The 14,247-nt window shown below is 44.2% G+C and overlaps 1 protein-coding gene and 1 pseudogene across 9 annotated transcripts in view; both read left to right on the forward strand.

The window, feature by feature from the left end:
* IQSEC1 (IQ motif and Sec7 domain ArfGEF 1) overlaps positions 1-14,247 on the forward strand; it is a 489,184-nt gene that overhangs the window by 120,299 nt on the left and 354,638 nt on the right. The gene's annotated exons all lie outside the window — the stretch shown is intronic.
* On the forward strand, positions 10,815-12,531 carry LOC109438004 (dual specificity tyrosine-phosphorylation-regulated kinase 1A; annotated as a pseudogene).

Consider the following 14,247-nt stretch of genomic DNA (forward strand, 5'->3'; position numbering starts at 1 on the left):
GGAGATTTTTCTTGTTTCTTGAGATAGGCCTGTAATGATACAAATCTCCCTCTTAAAACTGCTTTCGCTGCATCCCCAAAATTTTGGTAGGATGTATTTTCATTGTCATTTGTTTCTATGTATCTTTTGATCTCTCCTCTAATTTCTTCTTTGACCCAGTCCTTCTTTAAAAGTATGTTGTTTAATCTCCATGTATTTGTGTTTTTTCCTGCTTTCTTTTTACAGTTGATATCCAATTTCAAAGCCTTGTGATCAGAGAATATGCTTGGTATGATTTCAATCTTCTTAAATTTGTTGAGACTGATTTTATGTCCCAATATATGGTCTATCCTTGAGAATGTTCCATGTACACTAGAAAAGAATGTATAGTCTGATGTTTTAGGATGAAGTGCTCTATAAATGTCAATTATGTCCATTTCATCTAATGTGTCATTTAGGGCTACTATTTCATTATTTATTTTCTGTTTGGATGATCTATCCATAGCTGTCAATGATGTATTTAAGTCCCCTAGTATAATTGTGTTTTGGTCAATTTCTCCCTTTAGTTCTGTTAGTAGTTGCTTGGTGTATTTCGGTGCTCCCTGATTAGGGTCATCAATATTGATGACTGTTGTGTCTTCTTGTTGTATAGTCCCCTTCACCATTATGAAATGTCCATCTTTGTCTTTTGTTATCTTTTTCACCTTGAAGTCTGTTTCATGTGATATCATTATGGCTACACCTGATTTTCTCTGGGTACCATTTGCTTGGAGTGTCAATTTCCACCCTTTCACTTTGAGTCTATGCTTGTCCTTGTAGCTGAGATGTGTCTCTTGGAGACAGCATATGGTTGGGTTTAGTTTTTTGATCCAATCTGCTACTCTGTGCCTTTTATTGGTGAGTTCAGTCCATTTACCTTTAGGGTGATTATTGAAATGTGAGGATTTCCTGTCATTCTATCTTTAGTTTTCTGGTAAGGCTGTGTCTCCATTGTTTCTTTGCCCCTTTGTTGTTCTCTATTATTTCTGTGTGGTGGTATTCTATGATGTGTCCCTCTGTTTCTTCTTTTATTTCAGTATATATTTCAGTTCTGGATTTCTTTTTTGGGGTAGTTACCCTTAAGTTTATGTAAAAGAAAGTTTGACATTTAGAGTATTCCATCTTGTTCAGCACGCTAACTTTCTCCATTCCCATATTCCGGTTCAGGCCTTGGCTCTCCCCCTTTTTATGTTTTGGTTGCTACAAATTGTCCCTGTTGATGGTGGTTGAATAGCCTCCTTTAGTATTTCTTGTAGTGCAGGTCGTGTATTAGAAAATTTCCTCAGCTTCTGTATGTCTGGAAAGGTCTTTATTCCTCCTTCATATCTAAAGGATATCTTTGCTGGATATATTATTCTTGGCTCATAATTTCTCTCTTTCAATAGTTTGAATATTTGGTTCCATTCCCTCCTGGCTTGTAGAGTTTCTGTTGAAAAATCTGATGATAATCTAATGGGCTTTCCTTTGTAAGTTACCATCTTCTTTTCCCTGGCTGCCTTGAGGATTCTTTCTTTGTCATTGATTTTAGACAGCTTCGATACAATGTGCCTTGGAGAAGGCTTGTTGGGATTGAGGTAATTAGGTGTTCTATTTTCTTCTTGGATTCGAGGATCCATTTCTTTCCACAAGTTTGGGAAGTTCTCATCGACAATTTGTTTGAATATATTCTCTGTTCTCTTCTCTCTTTCTTCTTCTTCTGGTATGCCCATTATTCTTATATTGCTCTTTCTGATGGAGTCAGAAAGTTCTTGTAGAGTTCTTTCATTTCTTTTAAGTCTCAAGTCTCTTTCTTCTTCCATTCGTGTCATTTCCAGGTTTCTCTCTTCGATGTCAGTGATTCTTTCCTCCATCTGGTCAACTCTACTACCTAAGCTGGCTATTTCATTCTTAGTTTCATCTATTGAGTTCTTAATCTCCATAAATTCTGTTTGGTTCATTTTTAAAATTTCAATATCCTTTGTAAGATGCTCATGTTGTTCTTTGATTGTGTTTCTGAGTTCATTAAACTGCCTTTCTGTGTTTTCTTGCATCTCATTGAGTTTTTTCAGAACTGCAATCTTGAATTCTCTGTCATTTAAGTCACATATTTCCATATCTTTAACTTCCTTTTCTGGAGACTTTTCACTTTCTCTCTGAGCCGTCTTGTTGCCTTGATTATTCATGACAATTACTCATTTATTTTTCTCTTCCTAGATATCTACAGGAGTGGCTTCTGCAACAGATTGATAGGAAGAGGTCTTTCTTTTGTTTTCCAGTAGGTGTTGGTAGAATGTTTTATTTTCTCTCCGACTGCAGCCTTTTTTTCTCTCTCACTGTAGTGCTATGTTTTCTCTGCACTATTCCAGCTTCTCACACAATGGGGGATTCCTGGGAGATGGGCTTCTCCTCTGTTAATAGTTTGCCTGGGTCACAGGGCACAGTGTCTGTGTGGGTATGCGGAGAGCTTTTGAAGTACCAAAGCTCTTACTGCACCAGATTCAGAGCCTGTGTGTTTCAGCAGTTCTGTTTTCTCCCGCAGGGATTTGCCCAGATACGGGGGCTAGGGGCGGAGTGAGTTGTGAGAGGTGGCCCAGAGCAATGGTGGCGACCTCCACAGCAGTCGGTCCTGCTGCCACAGCTCCCTCCGCTTTTCAGGAACTAGTTGGGCTGCAAATCTGTGTCTGCGGTCCACAGTTCTCAGAACAGCAATTATTCTGTTCTTTTTATCTGACACTGCTACTATTCCGCTTCTAGCACCGGGCAGATCGGGACGGGGCGAGCTCTTGGAGGGTAAGGAGGGGGTGGGTAGTCTCAGTGCCTAAGGCTTCCATTCTCTGCTTGGCAGTGAGGGCTTAAACCACTGTTTTCAGCCTTTTTCCATCAGTCTTTTCTCTGAGGTTGTGCCGTGAGCATTGGGTTCAGCCATGTGTTATGTGTCCCCTCAGCCCTGTGGGCCATAAACAGAGCCCTAGCAGTCCGAGTTCTTTCCGCTTCCACAGCTGCAGTAGTTCCAGGATGCAGTGAACTCGGAGTACTGACCTAGGTCTGCGTCCTGCGTCCGCGCGGCTCCGTCCGCACTTCTCCCTTCCCCCCTCCCCCGCTTGCACTGTTTGCCCACCTTTAGGTGAATTTAGTTGTGGGCCTCTTCGTCTTGCCTGTCTGCTCTGCAGGGAGTCCTTTGTGGAGTTATAGTTGTTCCATTTGTTGTAAATTCCAGGGGACATTTACAGAGGCTTACCTTATGCCGCCATTTTGATGATGTTCTAAATCAAAGTAAGTATTTTTCCATTTTTGATTCCATTGATTTCTGCTGTTATCTTTGCTATTTGCTTCCTTCTGCTTGCTCTAGGTTTAATTTGATTTTGTTTTTTCTAATTTCTTAGTGTGGAATCTTAATTTGAAACTTTTTCCTGCTTTCTAATGCCATATAAGTATTTAAAGGTATAAATTTCCTTCTTGACACTGCTTCAGCTGCCAAGTTTTAATATGTTGTATTTCTACAACATTCATTGAATTCAGAACATTTTGGGATTTCCCTTGTGATTTCCTCTTTGATCCCTGGGTGATCTGGAAGTGATTGCTTAACTTCTAGTTCTTTTAAATTTGTTAAGATTTGTTTTATGTCCTAGAATGCGGTCTTGGTTGGTGTGTGCTCTAGGTGCACATCCACCTATCTATCCATCCCTCTACTCATTATTTATTCACCCACTTATATTTATGTTCATCCAACAATCTGTCCAGTGATTCACCTGTCCATTCATTTGTCATCAGTCACAGACAATACTCTGTCCATTGATTCACCCACTTATCCATGTTTTCATTTATCAATTTACTCATCCGTCACCCATTTCTCACCCATTAAAACAGTGTCTGGGACATAATAAATATTTTTACTATTATTATTATTATTATTATTATTATTATTATCATTTTTCCTGTACCACATAGTGATCCTGGGTCACTGATTTGGTAGGAAGAGTCACATACTCACCCCTTGATGGGAGAAGTGGGCTCAGCCTTGCATGAAGTTCACAGGACTGTGGAGGGATGGTTCCCCAAAAGAAAATGGTCAGAATACAGTTACCAGAAGACAGGGAATGAATGCTGGTCAACAAAGCCAACACATGCCCATGACAGAGCATGGAAGGAAGGAAAACTAGAGTTCAATTTGAAGTCTTACAAAAGCTCCAACAGATAGATCTGCAGACCAAGAGTGGTCGATGAGTTCAAAGGCAATGGCAATTGCTGAAAATGACAATGTCAAGATCAGGAACCCTATAGAACTAGAAGATAAATACATTCCTTTAGCATATAAATGTTTACTGTGGACCTGCTATGTGCTAGCTATAACACTAGGTCCTGGGGTATACCTATGAACAGGACAGGATCAGTCACTGTTGTCATGGAGGCCACATTCTGGTGGGAGAGATAAATAGTAAATGTGTTGCAAGTGAAATATTTTCATAATTCAAAAATATATGTTCATAGTATGTTCCTGTTAAAATTCTATTCAAAACCAGTAAAACAGATCCATTCATTAGATATTTACTGTGTGCTTTTTCTGTGCTAGGTGCTGCGTACATGCGTTTCACCCTCTTCAATGGCCCTGCTATTCCCTCTGCATCCATCTGTCTATAAGTCTGTCTACCTGGCTAGACTGTAAACTCCTTAAGGAGCTTGATGCATCTCTGCTTAGTGTAGTGCCTGCCCCATAACAGATGTCCAGTTGTGTTTGTGCGATGGATGCATGGAGGGAGGGATGGGTATATATTCCGGTGTTGTTGGGTGGAGTGTTCTATAAATATCAATAGGTCAAGTTGGTGGATAGTGTTGTTCAGGTTTTTCTGTATTGTTGCTGATTTTCTTTCTTCTTACTCTATCAATTACTGAGAAAGGATTGTTGAAGTCTAACTATTGATTGTGGATTTATCCTTTTATCCTTTCAATTCTATGAGTTTTTGCTTCATATAAGGTCTGACAATTAAGTTCGCAAACTCATTGCAGTGATGTTGTTACCCTTTTTTTTTTTTAAATATCGGGATTATTCTTTATGAATATTTATCAACTGAACAAACAGTTAACCAAGTTTACTACTTGGAAGTGTTGAAAAGGCTGCATGAAAAAGTTAGACAACTTGAACTTTTCTCCAACAATTCATGGCTCCTACATCACGACAGTGCACTAGCTCACACAGCACTGTCTGTGAGGGAGTTTTTAACCAATAAACAAATAACTGTATTGGAACTGCCTCCCTACTCACCTGATCTGGCCCTCAATGTCTTCTTTGTTTATTTGAAGATAAAGGAAATATTGAAAGGCAGACATTTTGGTGACATTCAGGACATCAAGGGTAATACAACGAGAGCTCTGATGGCCATTCCAGAAAAAGAGTTCCAAAATTGCTTTGAAGGGTGGGTAGGCACTGGTGTCAGTGCATAGCTTCCCAAGGGGAATACTTTGAAGGTAATCATAGTGATATTCAGCAATGAGGTATGTAGCCCTTTTTCTAGGATGTGTTCGCAAACTTAATTATTAGACCTTCATATATTATGAAGACCTTTTAAGTGAACACGCATTTAGGAATGTTATGTCTTCTTGGAGAATTGACCCCTTTTTCACTATGTAATGTGTATGTGTGCTGTTTTTACTGGGTATAGATTTCTGGGTTTACATTTTTCTTTAACACTCTAAGCATGTCACTCCATTGTCTTCTGGACTGCAGAATTTTTATGAGAAATCTGCTGTATTTCTTATTTTTGTTTCTCTATAGTTAATGTGTCTTTTTATTCTGGCTGCCTTCAATATGTTTTCTTTGTCTTTATCTTTCAGCTGTTTGAATATGATGTGCCAGGTTTTCTTTGATTTTGTTTTATGTGTAACCGGCTTGTTGTCTAATCTTCCTGACACTGTGCTTTGGTGAACATGATTAATTTTAGAAAATTCTCAGCCATTACTTTTAAAAATATTTTGGGTAATCAAAGTTCACATCTTCTCTCATTTTTTGAAGGGTGTCTGCTTTTTCTTAGATTTTGAGTTTATTGGCTTCCTGTAACCTGAGCTCTCTGGTGAGTTGAAAAAAAGTTGTGAATTAGCATCTCATCTGGCTTGTCATTGTTGTTCTTTAAGGGTGAGAATAGTGCTCTTTCCAGCTTTTACCTTATAAGCAGAAGCCAGAAGTCCTGGTTTGTCTTTCTTTTTAAACTTTATTTTTAAAAAGGTATTTTGCTTTGTTTTATCTTCTAGAACTTTCTCTCTTCATTCCTGATTAGATAACTCAGCTATATTCATGTTATTATGCATCTCTATAGTCAGCTAACTTCCACTGCTGTAGAGTACTCTGCCATGGTTTGGTTATCCATTTTCCTGCCGATAGGCATTGAGTTGTTTCTATTTCGAGGCCATTTTGAATGACACTGCTATGAACACTGTTGTGCACATCTGCCTGTGCACTTAAGCATAAGTTTATATTGAGCATGTTCCTAGGAGTGGAATTAGTCAAAAGAGATGAGAGTTTTCAACTTTACATGATTTTACAACTTAAACCTACCCACCAGTGGTGATAAGAGTTCTTGACTCTCCACGCCCTGAAGACTGAATTCTTGCATCTGTAAGTGGGAGGGAGGGGGAGGCTGTGCAAATAATAAGACCAACTCTCAAGGATTTGGGGAAGTCTAGATATATATATATGTATAACTCACCTGAAACACTCCCATAATCAGTTACTCAATGTGCACTGCTATTTTCTCTTATTATAATTATGGTTATTCCTTTTATTCAAATCTGATATGACTTGTGAAAGCAGTGTAGGCTAGTGGGTAAGGTCACAGACTTTGCCAGTAAACTTGGGAGTCAAGTAAGTGCTGGCTCTGCCACTTGCCTGCTGTGTGATGTTGGGGAAGTCACTTAACCTCTCTGAGCTGCATTTTCCTTATCCAAAAAATTGGGAGAATTGTAAGAGAGCCTTCTGATATGTGCTTGTATGTGTTGGCATAAAGACAGACTGTATACATGAGACTGCATGCCTTGGTTGCACCAAGTGAATGGAAATGGAACAGGGACGGACAGAGAGAGGACAGCAGGTGCGGGGCGACTGTGAACTTGCTCTTTACACAACTCTATACTATTTAATTTGCTCCAATGAGCATGCATTCCTTTTGCAATTAAAACAAAGAGGCCCCCAGAAAGTAGAAAAGTTAAATAAAATAAAGGTACTATCTTCCCCCCAGGGTGTAGTGAGGATTAAGTGAGTTAATACATGTAAAGTGATTACAATAGGACCTGGTATATGGTAACTGCTGTGTAAATGTTCAGTTGTTATTATAATGACAACAATGATAATTATATTATGATCACTATTGTGTGGGAGGAACAAACTTTCCTCTACCCTCAAGGTTCTTGTGCCTGGTCTAATATATAATCAAATAGACACAAGACAGATTATCAAGAGAAAACAACCAAACTCATTAATGCACACACATGTATGGGAACCCCACATGACGAGAGCCTCAGAGACAGAAAGGGAACGTGGGTACGTAAGACAGCCTGAGCGGGGGATGAGGTACGCTGCCCTGGGGGCTTCGAAGGGTCATTGCAGGATGGTAAGAGCAGCTGCTTAGCTTAGTAAACAGAAGTTTGCCCTGCCCTGTAGGAAGGAGGGTCAAAAAGAGATTATTGTTGATAATCTCTTATTATGGGCAAAGCCCCTAATTCAAGTTTTTCTAGGTAGTCATGGGAGGGGCAGAAGTTTCTCTTGAGCCTATGGCTAAAGCTGCCTTTAGCACAAAACAATCTGCATTCCACAGAGGAACATCTTGGGGTCACTTGTTCTGAACCCCCATACCATCACCATTACATTTCAAGGAGCTCTGCAATGTAACTCCAAGAGAAATGGGAGTCCCCTTTAATACTGGGGTTTGTGGCATGCCTGGAAGTCCAGGGATGCTGAGAGTCACCTGTTCCAAGGAGGAAGCTGAGAAGTCCTGAGGTGATTCTGGGCAGGGCACCAGCTCCCCAGGCAGGCTTGTCTAGTGCTGCCAGGGTTGGGGGCTCCTCTGTACTGGGGTGGGGAGGGCAGGTGTGTCCCTTTAATCTTGTGATTGAGATGCTCTTAAAAGTCTGAGAAGGCCTGAAGGGTAGGGAGGGGTGTCTGGGTGGAAACTGAGTCAAGACTGAGCTGTAGAGCCTGCAACTGTGACTTGCAGCCCTGGTAGGTTAGAAAGCAGGGGACAGGGGTCCCCGATCAGGAGATGAGAGATGTTCTTAGGGGCCATCAAGTGGGACTTCTCCCTTTCTGCAGGTTGGGCCCCCGAACACTGGCCCAGGGAGAAGCAGGAGGATTTGGTTTTATTTTTAAGATGTGGAAGACCTTAAAAGAGGCTGGTAAGCATTTCGCACAATGAGTATCTGTGGATGTCGTTTGCATAACAAGTGTGAGTCATCAGTAATAGGGAAGAATTGCAAAGGAAGAGGAGCAGAGAGCCTTTGGAAGTAGAGGCTGTTGATGACACCTTGGGTTTGGGATTCTTGAGAGGCCAGGGAGAAGCACTGGGAAACAGCCGCAGGGGTGCTGTGGGGTTGGGGCCTATTCATGTCTTGTGGGGCCTAAAGCATGGAACTTCCATAGTTTGCGGTGGTGCTTTTTAAGAAAAAGAACCCAGAATTGTGTGTAGTATCTAAGAAGGGCCCGTACAAGTGAGGGCTCTGTGGTTTCAGCTTCCTTAGCTTCCCAGGAAACATGCCTCTGGTAATAAGTCAAACACAGGATTTTAGGAAAAAAATGCCTTCATCAGCGCATCTGCTCTGCCCCACAGGCTATGTGACCCCCCTGACCTGGCCTCCTCACCTCCGTGGATTCCTGGAGGTGTTACATTCGAAGGCCTTGTACACGCAGAAGAAACATGGCAACATTGAGGATTGCCCCTTAGGGAGAGACAGTGGCACAAGTCCTGTTAAGACCCCGGAGAGGCTGCTGCCTGCGGAGATGCTGTTTGGCGTCACACTCAGTGAGCTACTTCATAGCTGCCTAATGCACCTCTTAGTTTTATTCTTGTTTCAGAGCTAATGCGTGTCATACAAAGACGCCAGTAATGTGGTCGGTCAATCCTCCTGTCCCGCTCAGAGTAGCCCGCTTCTCTGTTGGATGCAAGTCCCCCACCGCTCCCTTCATGATTTGCACTATTCTGGCGTGAAATGTCTGTGCCTACATGCATGTGTAGGAGTCCTCTTTCTGGAGTCCTCTTCCCTCTGTAGTTTGTGCTGAGCACATGGACACACACAAGCATCAGTGCCCAAGCTCGTGCTTTGCTTCAATGGGTCTGGTCCTAACTCCACTGTGCCCCGTCCCCATCCAAATCAAGCCGCCATCAGGTCCGGTTCGACCCAGGGGTTCAAAGTGTGTCCTCAGCAGTTGCTTTAGGTCTGCTTCCACATTGGCCTCACTCTCAGTCAGTCTGCTGCTTGTAGTAGCGCTGGCAGCCCCCAGAGGGGAGGAAAAGCTTCTTGCTGGCAATAGTTCTGTTGCAAGCCCTGGCATGGATTTGCTGGGCTTGTGTCACACGTCCATCCTTGAATCGGCTACAGAAACAAAGCGGGTGAAATCTGCAGATTGGCCACATCTAGGTGATGTGCTCACCCTTTGATTCTGGTATTACAGACGGTGAACGTCCTCCCAACCACGGGTACTAGGAAAAGCTGGAGGAGTCTTCAAAGGAAAAAGGAGGCAGTGCTGGCATAAAATGAGGAGGTAGAACGCAGGCAGGCAAAATAGCCACAGATATCCCCTACCTCACCCAGGGCAGTGGAGGGTCCTGGGATCGGAAGTTTTCCCATAACTCATGGAAAGCCCAACTCAAAACTCTTGAGAACTAGACATGATACCAGGGGTTGTGGAGCCTGGAACTGAGGGCCAAATGGAGACAGGGCCCAAGACAAGCAGAGTAGACATGAGCACAGGGTTTCTTGCTGGGGCTGGTAGACTGGGGGGCTGCGGACCAGGTGCTCAGAAGCGGTGTCAGTGGACAGGAAAGAACAGGCAGGAAGGCCTAAAGATAAGAGCCTCTGGAGGAATTCTCCTGGGCGCTGGGTAAAGGGGCAGCATCTCCAGCCCTCCGGCAGTCCTCCTGCGTGAGAGCCTGGTGGCTCGCGCAGGGCTGGCATGAAAGACTCAGCTCTGGTCTCAGCCCTCACATTCAGGTCTACGGTAGGTTTTCAGTGCAGACTCTCCAGAATGCAGTGTGGCCACGTGTATGAAGGAGCCTTAAAATTATTTATGCTCCAAAGAGCACAATGTTTCTACTTCTGAGACTATTAAGAAAATCGCCAGAGGCAGGGACAAAGACTGTTATGCAGAAGGATATCTCTTGCAGTACTATTTATAGTTGGAAACTACTACATATGCACAGGTAGGAAGGGCAAAGCCAAGTACGGCACATTATACATCAACTGTTATGTTGCCATTTAAAATGTTGCTTTAAAAGAATTTTGCGGGGAGCGGTCACGATTGGGCACCCGGCCTCGCCGCGGCCGCCGGGAGTCGGGGTCCCGGGACTGCGGTATTTGCCGGGGAGGGGCTGTCGCCTCCCCGGTCCCGGGCGCCGCTGGAACCGCGAGCTGGAGAGACACTGAGAAGGTTGCGGCTCGGCCGCGGAGCATGGAGCGCCCGGGGTTGGAGAGAGGCGACCGGGGCGGGAGCGCAGCGGCGGAGCCGGAGGCTGAGACGCACGGGAAGGAGAGGCGCGAGCGCTGTCCTGTGCTGCAGTTTTGCTGCTGGACTCTTCCCTCCCTTCCCCCACCCCATCAGGATGATATGAGACTTGAAAGAAGAGGATGCGAGCAGGAGGAGAGACTTCAGCATGCAAACCTTCATCTGTTCGGCTAGCACCTTTATTTTCATTCCATGCTGCTGGCCTTCCGATGGCTGGACAGATGCCCCATTCATGTCAGTACAGTGACCGTTACCAGCCAAACATATGTGACCAACAGGTTTCTGCCTCACCTTATTCTGACCAGATTCAGCAACCTCTAACTAACAGGTGATGCCTGATATTGTCATGTTGCAGATGCCCCAAACCTTCCCTGGTCCAGCAACTGCCTCCCTGAGAAAACACTCTGTTGACTTGATCAAAGCACATAACCATATTAATGAAGTTTACTATGCAAAAAAGAAGCAAGGGCACCAACAGGGCCAAGGAGAGGATTCTAGTCATAAGAAGGAGCGGAAGGTTTAAACGTTACAGTGATGGTTATGATGATGAGAACTATGATTATATTGTGAAAAGCAGACAAGAGTGGATGGATCGTTATGAAGTTGATTCCTTGGTAGGCACAAGCTCCTTTGGACAGGTGGTGAAGGCCTGTGGCCTGTGGCCGTGTGGAGCAAGAGTGGGTTGCCATGAAAATCATAAAGAAAGAAGGCTTTTCTGAATCAAGTCCAGATAGAAGTGCGACTTCTTGAGGTCATGAACACACATGACACTGAAATGAAATAATACTACGTAGTGCATTTGAAAGGCCACTTTATGTTTCGAAACCATCTCTTTAGTTTTTGAAATGCTGTCCTACAACCTCTGTGACTTGTTGCGGAACACCAATTTTCGAGGTGTTTCTTTGAACCTAAAACAAAAGTTTGCACAGCTTTTCTTTGTGACTGTAGAACTTAGTATCATTCACTGTGACCTAAAACCTGAGAGCCATCCTTCTTTGTAACTCCAAACACAGTGCAGTCAAGATCACGTTGATTTCGGCAGTTCTTGTCATTTGGGGCAGAGGATGTGCCAGTATATTGAGTCGCTTTTACTGGTCTCCAGAGGTGCTACTGGGAATGCTTATGACTTTGCTGTCTACATGTGGTCCCGTGGGTGTATTTTGGTTGAAATGCACACTGGAGAACCTCTGTTCAGTGGAGCCAATGAGGTAGATCAGATAAATAAAATAGTGGAAGTTCTGGGTACTCCACCTGCTCATATTCTTGACCAAGCACCAAAAGCAAGAAAGTTCTTTGAGAAGTTGCCAGATGGAACTTGGAACTTAAAGAAGACCAAAGATGGAAAATGGGAGTATAAACCACGAGGAACCTGTAAACTTCATATTCTTGGAGTAGAAACAGAAGGGCCTGGTGGGGGTCATGCTGGGGAATTGGGTCATACGGTAGCTGACTACTTGAAGTTTAAAGACCTCATTTTAAGGACGCTTGATTATGACCCCAAAACTTTAATTCAACCTTACTGTGCCCTGCAGCACTGTTTTTTCAAGAAGTAGTAAATAGTACAGGTAATAGTATGTCCATGAGCCCCACAATGGAGCAGTCACGGTCCTCTGGCATCACCTCGAGAACGTCGTCAAGCTCAGGTGGGTCGTCGGACACGAGCAACAGTGGGCGAGGCAGGTCGGACCCAGCTCACCAGCACCGGCACAGCAGTGGGCCCTTCACAGCTGCCGTCCAGGCCATGGACTGCAAGACGCACAGTCCCTAGGTGCGCCAGCAATTTCCTGCTCCCCTTGGTTGGTCAGGCACTGAAGTTCCTACACAAGTTACTGTTGAAACTCATCCTGTTCAAGAAACAACATTTTATGTAGCCCCTCAAGAGAATGCATTGCATCATCACCATGGAAACATTTCCCATCACCACCACCACCACCACCACCACCACCACGGACAACAAACCTTGGGTAACAGGACCAGGCCAAGGGTCTACAATTCTCCAACGAATAGCTCCTCTACCCAGGATTGTATGGAGGTGGGCCACAGTCACCACTCCATAACACCCTTGTCTTCCTCTACGTCTTCTTCCTCTACTGGGAATCAAGGCAATCAGGCCTACCAGAATCGCGCAGTGGCTGCTAACACCTTAGGCTTTGGACAGAATGGAGCTATGGACGTGAATTTAACCGTCTATTCCAATCCCCGCCAAGAGACTGGCATAGCCAGACATCCAACATACCAGTTTTCTGCTAATACAGGTCCTGCACATTACATGACTGAAGGACATCTGACAATGAGGCAAGGGGCCGATAGAGAAGAGCCCCCCATGACAGGAGTCTGTGTGCAGCAGGGTCCTGTAGCTAGCTCGTGACTAAGTTGAAACTTGAGTTTGTTTCTTGTGTGTTTTTATAGAAGTGGTTTTTCCCCCCAAAAAAAACACAAAGTGCAAAGCTGCTTGAATCAGAAGGAGGTTAACACACTGAACCATTACAGGAGGGCACAGCTGACTTTTTTTTTTTTTAACTTGAAAAGATTGCAAAGGGACAATGAAGTTTTTAAAAGAGCCTTGTCCAAACCCATTATTCGGACAATAGAGTTGGTCACGTTCCCCTCCCCCGGCCAGCTGCTGGCTCTGAGTGGCCCCCCAGTCCGATAAGATAGAGTGTCACACAAGCACCATCCATCCTGAAGATGTTGTTTGTGTACACGCTTATGTCAGCACCTGGCTGTGCACCTCTTATGTCTCTGTACGGTATAAAGGGGTCCGGTCATGTTAGGGGACAGTGGAGGCGGAAACATGGTGGAAACCGTGGGCTGTGTTGTACATGGCTGCTGAGACATGGGGCTATGGGGCCCTACCCCAGGGCGGCTGCTGTGGGCTGCTGAGAAACAGGCTGCTATGAGTTACGAGGCTGCTGCTGGCTACAAGTTGTAACCTGACAATGTCCAGCTGTGTGCAGCAGTGAGAGACCCCTGGCTGTGTCCCAGGAAGCCTGTGAATAAAGCATGTCTGCTCTGCCTTCGGCTCCATGCACCTTCTGGTCTCCCAGTCACAGACACCTTACCCCCAGGACACCGTCCACTTGGACATTGACATGACACCCATCTTCATGGATAGCTCAGAAGTGTCCTCTTTTCGTCTCCCTCAGTTTAACTTGCCACATCCTAGTCATAGTGGGGTTTTTGTCTGTCTAGTCCACAAAAGTTAATGGTCAAATGTTTGTCTTGGTCATTTGCCAACTAATTTTAAAATAAAAGACACTGCACATGATTTGCATAAAGGGCCCCATGTGGGTGTCTTTTTTTTTCTTCCTTTTTTTGGTTTTTGTTTTGTTTTGGGTGGGCAGGGATATTTGGGTTTTTAAGTCCTCTAAACACACTTGGGCACAGAAATGCAGTAATGTAAAGAAGAGGGACCTCCAGCTTACACAAACATCACCTTCAGCTGTATGCAAGGGATGGTTGTGTTGGAGTTTGTAAGGCACAGTAAGCATGCTAAGTGGCGGAGATCAGAACTCTCCGTCTGAACCTACTGAGGAGCAAAGCAGCAA

Source organism: Rhinolophus sinicus, linkage group LG01 (assembly GCF_036562045.2).
Source record: "Rhinolophus sinicus isolate RSC01 linkage group LG01, ASM3656204v1, whole genome shotgun sequence".
NCBI lineage: Eukaryota > Metazoa > Chordata > Mammalia > Chiroptera > Rhinolophidae > Rhinolophus > Rhinolophus sinicus.